Here is a 6,000-nt window from a genome sequence, read left to right on the forward strand (position 1 = left end):
TGGGAGTAGATCCTGTCTCGAATGTGGACCTGGCAGCTTGCAGGTGGCAAGGACGATAAATACCCACCCAACCATTGCCTCCAGGATGCCGAGGAGGGTGGGATCGGGTCCTTCCTGGGATGTGGGGGGTCGGTTGGCGGGGGGGGGCCTTGTCCTAAGGTGGAGGGCTCTGTTTCGGTTCCTTCCTGAGATCAGACTCATTTGGCTGCACTTCCGATCTGCAGCCTTTAAACCCTTTCAACCCTTTACTCGGTAAAAATTATGTTTTCTCATCATAAAGTGAAAGTAATTTCATCTGCACCCCAAACCCAGACAAATGGTCATTCAGTGGGCACGATTCGGTGATTCTGTTGTGCCTGTTCCGTCCGACGAGATCTGGATCTCACCCTCACTGAGTGAGATCTAGATTTGCATAGCTAAATGTGCCTCATATCGCATTTAGACACTTGGAAGCTGGATTTACACAGGGAGGCATTTAGTACCGATCCACACAAGTGTGGACCTGGCCCGGGGGCGGGGGGGGGGGGGGGTCGTGGACTGAGCAGGGCAACACCCTGGTAGTGTCATCCTGGCACTGTTAGGGTGCCTGATGCTACTCCCCAGGTTGCCGTTGGAACTGGCAGGGTGCCAAGCTGGCAGTGCCAAGGTGCCCAGGTGCCAGGTTGACACTGTGTGGGCTCAGGCCCGAGGAGTGGGGCCTTGTCGGGTAGAGGGAGGTGAGGTGGTTAAGGGGGCCCCCGGGGGGCCTTGCCAAGATTGAGGGAATGAAGGGAAATGAAAACATGGCGGGGTGGGGGGGTGGACTGAAAGTATGGGGGGGGGGTGGGATCTGAGCTGTGGACAATATGACACCCCAATTAGCGAGGAGCCTTTCCAGCTTATGAGCTGCATTCCCGTGGACAAAACCTGCTGATACTTCCAACCCAGGGCCAACACCCTGTGATGATGCTGGTTTGACCCTCGGAGTGGCGAGTGGGAGCTGTGGTAGTGGGAAGGAGTTGAAGGCTAGGGGGAAGGTGGAGTGAAAGATGAAGGGAGAGAAAAAGGGTGGAAGAACTAAGGGGGAGGGAAGGTGTGGAAAGACTGAGGGAGTGAGAAAGTGGAGTGACGTATTGAGGGAGAGGGAAGGGGTGGAAGGGCTGAGGGAGAGGGAAGAGGTGAGTTGCTCAGGGGATGGTGCAATCTGTTTTATGTGGGGGGGGGGGTTGTTGAATTTTGGGGTGAAGGAGGTAGGACAGGGCGGCGGAGAAGTCGGTGGCCTGGCTTCTCAGCTTGTAAATTGGGAGGTGATGAGGTTGTCCCATCTGCGGCGGGCCATCGATTACACAATGGGCAGCCTGCCGTGCCAGCTCAGGCTCCATGCCCAAATTCTCCTGGTCACCGTCCTCGTCCTCCTCAGCAGAAACGGCCTGCCGTTTGTCCTCCTCCTCCAGCATGCTATGCGATGTTAAGAAGGGCATGCAGGCCACCATGATGCTCGAGATCCTCTGGGGCTATATTGAAGCTCCCCACCAGAGTGGCCCAGGCCTTGGAAGGGCATCTTGAGAAAGCCGATGCATCGCTCAATGACGCTCCTGCTTGCAGCACGAGAATTGTTATAACGGTTCCCCGCCTTGGTTTACGGCCTCCACATAGACGTCATTATCAATCACCTCAGCGGGTAACCCTTGTCGCGCAATATCTAACCCCTCACCTGAGGGACCGTCTCATAGATGCCGGGAACCTATGACTGTGCCAAGATGAATGCATCGTGCACGCTGCCTGGATATCGGGCACAGACGTGCATGATGTGCAGCTGGTGGTCGCACACTAACTGCACAGTCATGGAGTGGATGCCCTTTCTATTGATGAAGGCCACGACTTGCTGAACCGATGCTTGGAGGATGACATGCATACCATCGATCATTCCCTGGACCTGGGGCATACCTGCAATGGCGGCAAAACCTGTTGCCGGGGACCTTGTTGGGCCTAGTCTAGGTTGAAGGAGATTTGGTTTGATGCCCAGGCGCGTGCAGATGTATGCAAGATCTCGCACAGATCCCCGTTTGAGCCCTTGAATGTGCCAGTGGCATAAACGTTTAAGGGCGACTGTCCCCTTGATTGTAATGGGGAGCAGGTGCCCTCCTCCATACCCCTTCGGTGTCAGGCACGCCACCTTCTGGCACAGGTGGCACAGGGTTTCTCTGGTGAGCAGGAATCATTGGCGGCACACACTGGCATTTCCTCGAAGGACAGGTACCGACAGTGAATACATGCCCTGATGTGGTGCCTCCTTCGCATCTCATAGAATCATAGAATTTGCAGTGCAGAAGGAGGCCATTCGGCCCATCGATTCTGCACCAGCCCCTGGAAAGGGCACCCTACCTAAGCCCACACCTCCACCCTATCTCCATAGCCCCATAACCCAATAACCCCACCCAACCTTTTTGGACACTAAGGGTAATTTAGTGTCTCCTCCTTGGCCTGTTGGACGGCCAGCACTTGAGCCTCACCAGCTAACTACTGCTCTTCTGAGCAGTCGCCTCTTGTGCAGGGTTTTATCTGGCCTGACTGTTCCTCCAGCCTCCGTGCATCCACAATGGTCACAGCAGCAGCCAGGTAGATAACTAGCACTGCTGGCTGTCGTCCAAAATCCATGTCTCTGTGGGGGAAGGAGGAAGGGACAGAGAATATCAGCAGGGTGAGGATTCCCTTAACCATCCAATGCCACCAGGTTGCATGGTCATCCTGAGTTGTACTACTGAGCCACCCTCAGCCTGGCGCCTCCCTCCCCACCTGGCCCTTTTGAGATAATGTAGTCTGCACTGCACCCTTGCCTCCATCAGTGACTGGCACCCAGCCTAAGATGTGGGGAGCCTCTATCCTCACAACCTGTCCCTGCCAACAGGGGTACCTGTGGCTGTGAAAACTGATGTTAGCGATAGGCTGTGTGGCCCTTGTCCTGTTTCTCCCAGTGAGATCTGCTGTGGGTTTCCTCACTGGGTGAGTGTTGTGCTATCTCACCAGGAGGGTGGCAAACTGGTTGTGAGGTGGAGACATTCATACTGTGCAGGCATGGACTCCATGCTCAGAGCCTGGTGTATGGGCAGGTATGACAGATGGGATGAGAGAGGGATGTGTGCATTTGCTGAGACCTTAGCTGCAGTATTGTGTCGAACCTGCGTTTAACACACAGGTTGTAACAGCAAACTGGTAAGGTTTCCTGGCCGGGGGAAGGATGGATGGGACCAGGGACACGGTGCACAGACAGGGCTTCGAAGGTCATGAGGGGTGGGCTAGCTGATCGTGTGTCTCAGGAGCCACTTGGGCAGCACGGTAGCACAGCAGTTAGCACTATTGCTTCACAGCTCCACGGTCTCAGGTTTGATTCCCAGTTTGGGTCACTGAATGTGCAGAGTCGGCACGTTCTCCCCGTATCTGCGTGAGTTTCCTCCGGGTGCTCCGGTTTCCTCCCACAAGTCCCGAAAAACATGTGGTTAGGTAATTTGGGCATTCTGAATTCTCCCTCTGTGACCCGAACAGGCGTCGGAATGTGGCGACCTGGGGCTTTTCACAGTAGCTTAATTGCAATGTTAATGTAAGCCTACTTGTGACAATAAAGATTGTTATCATTATTTTACTCTGAGAGAGGCAGTATGTCAGGGAGGTTTCCAGCAGCCATGGTGCATGTGTCATTTGTTTGAGGTGGGCATCACCAGCTTCCTCTGCTGTGTGGCTGCGGATCTGATGAGTGCTCTGAGGAGGACCGATACCTGGTGGGCCGGTGATTGAGCATGGCCACGCCCATTCCCTTGATGATACTGCGGGGGTATGGGGTTTTCAGAGGGGAGGGGCCAGGTGGGTTACCACATGACCAGTAGTCCTCAGAGCATTGGCAGGATACTGTGAGCAGTCAGCAGACTCAACAGCCAGGAGCCTGGAAGTTACAGCTCAGGGATTGGGTTTAAATGAATTTATACGGCAATGTGGGTCTCAGCCAGGCACCCGACCCTGAGGGGACACGCTGAGTCCATGCGACTGCCACCTAGTCATTCACCGTTACTCCAGGCATACACTCCCTAGCAAGCCCGAAAAGTTTGATCGCCTTCTTTCTCACCCCTCAGCGACCTTGGTGGCTGTGTCTCTCGTAAATACTTGCACCATTCACATCCATGTCACTCCCATATGAGAGCATCACGGAACAGTGGAGCATCGAGCTTCCAGCCCGTTAATCATATTTAAATCCATGCAAATCCCGGTTTTGAATGGCGCTGCTGGTGTGGGGCGTGTCGCTCGCTGCCACTGCTGCTGGGGGACTGGAGCAACGGAATTGGCGGCAATCCCATTTTTCAGCTGACACTCGAAACCCCACCGGATCGGGAAACCGCCACCGGCGGCAGCAGTGGGGAATCCACCCCACCTACTGACAGTTTACATAGTTCAGGGGTACAGAGGAGAACATTTTCACTTCATTATGAGAAAACTTTCACTGTTACGCACTGACTGACTGTTTAAAGGGTTTAAGGCTGCAGATGGGGAGAGCTGTCAAATGAGCTCCATTCCAGGAAGGACTCCCGAACTGAGCCCACCCAGCCCTGCACAAGTCCCTCTGACCCCCACCTCCCCTCAAGAACCCCCCCACCCTCAGCCCCCTTGCGGCAATTGTTGAAGGGTACTTAGCCCTCTGCCGCCCCTCAGACCGCAAGGTGCCAGTTTGGCTCTGCCAAGGGGTGGGGCTTGAGAGGGAGATGACGGGGCTGAAGTGGGGGATTGGGGTCCATGAAGGGGATTCCTGGAGGGGGGACCTATGTGGTTGGGGGGGGGGGGGGGGGGGTCGGAATGTGGGCCTGGGGAAGCTGAAGGAGAGTTCCTGGTGGGGAGTGTGGGGGAGATGGCCTTGTCAGCAATAGTCGATTCAGTAAAAAGAAATTTCCAGGTGCCATAGCCTCGTGTCAGTGCGAATCGCTCTAGTGTTCCGGCTGACGGGAGCACTTCTGGAGAACCGCACCAATAATGTATAAAACATTAAGCATGAAATAGTGCAGTAGAATTGTTTAAATCATCTGAAAAGGCACACAGGGCCTTGGTTCATTGTTTTTTTTCCCATTGTTAGCAATTAGCTCCCTGTAAATGGAATCTTTACACATTTCCCAGGCACTGCAGTGATTTCATTAGCAGGGCTACAATTACCTTCTCGCATCTTGCAAAAAAGGTGAGGAATCGCTGGTTCGATTGTACAGCGTTGGAATGAATGAACTGAAGGCTGAAATAACTGATCTGCTCTTGCTGTGAAGGAAGACCTGTGCACAAATGGGGCAGGGGTCAGACATACAGCACCATAACAATGACTCCTTCTTCTCCCTCCCCGTACACCCAGGAATGTCAGGATCGCTGAATCATTCCGGAAATTATACAAATGAATGTTTGAGCTCTGATGGGAGATGGTAAAGATTTATGTTATTGCAGAGTTCAGAACATTTATTTTTGGCCTTAATTTTAATTAAGCGAAGGATCTGAGTTGCTTCGTGCTGTGAATATATCGATGGGAGTTTTGTCTGGGGGTAAGTATTGGCACAGAGCAGATCTTCTGGAAAGCTCCTTTGTCAACGTATTCATGGCCACACAACATGCTGAATGTGAGAACCAGCCCACTGATTGACCTGATGCCAGGCATTCTGTGTACCGCAATGCCCCCTGCGGTTTTCCAGCTGTTGACTTTGGTCAACAGTGCTCCATTATATATTTGCAGATTAGTTGTGGACGCACAGTACTGAACAGCAAAGCATGGGATTGGGGCCTGTTTAGCACAGTGGGCTAAACAGCTGGCTTGTGTTGCAGAACAATGCCAGCAGCGCAGGCGATGCACCATCAATTACGAGACGAGAGTAGAGTGTAATTGAGGTTTTATTACGCAGAGATGTGGAGCCTCCCATAGCTGCTGCCGAAATGACTGCAGCTCGGAGAGCACACACATTTATACTCCACCTACTGGGCGGAGCCAGAAGGCAGGGATCTACCCCG

The sequence above is a fragment of the Scyliorhinus canicula genome, chromosome 3 (genome assembly GCF_902713615.1).
Source record: "Scyliorhinus canicula chromosome 3, sScyCan1.1, whole genome shotgun sequence".
Classification (NCBI taxonomy): Eukaryota; Metazoa; Chordata; class Chondrichthyes; order Carcharhiniformes; family Scyliorhinidae; genus Scyliorhinus; species Scyliorhinus canicula.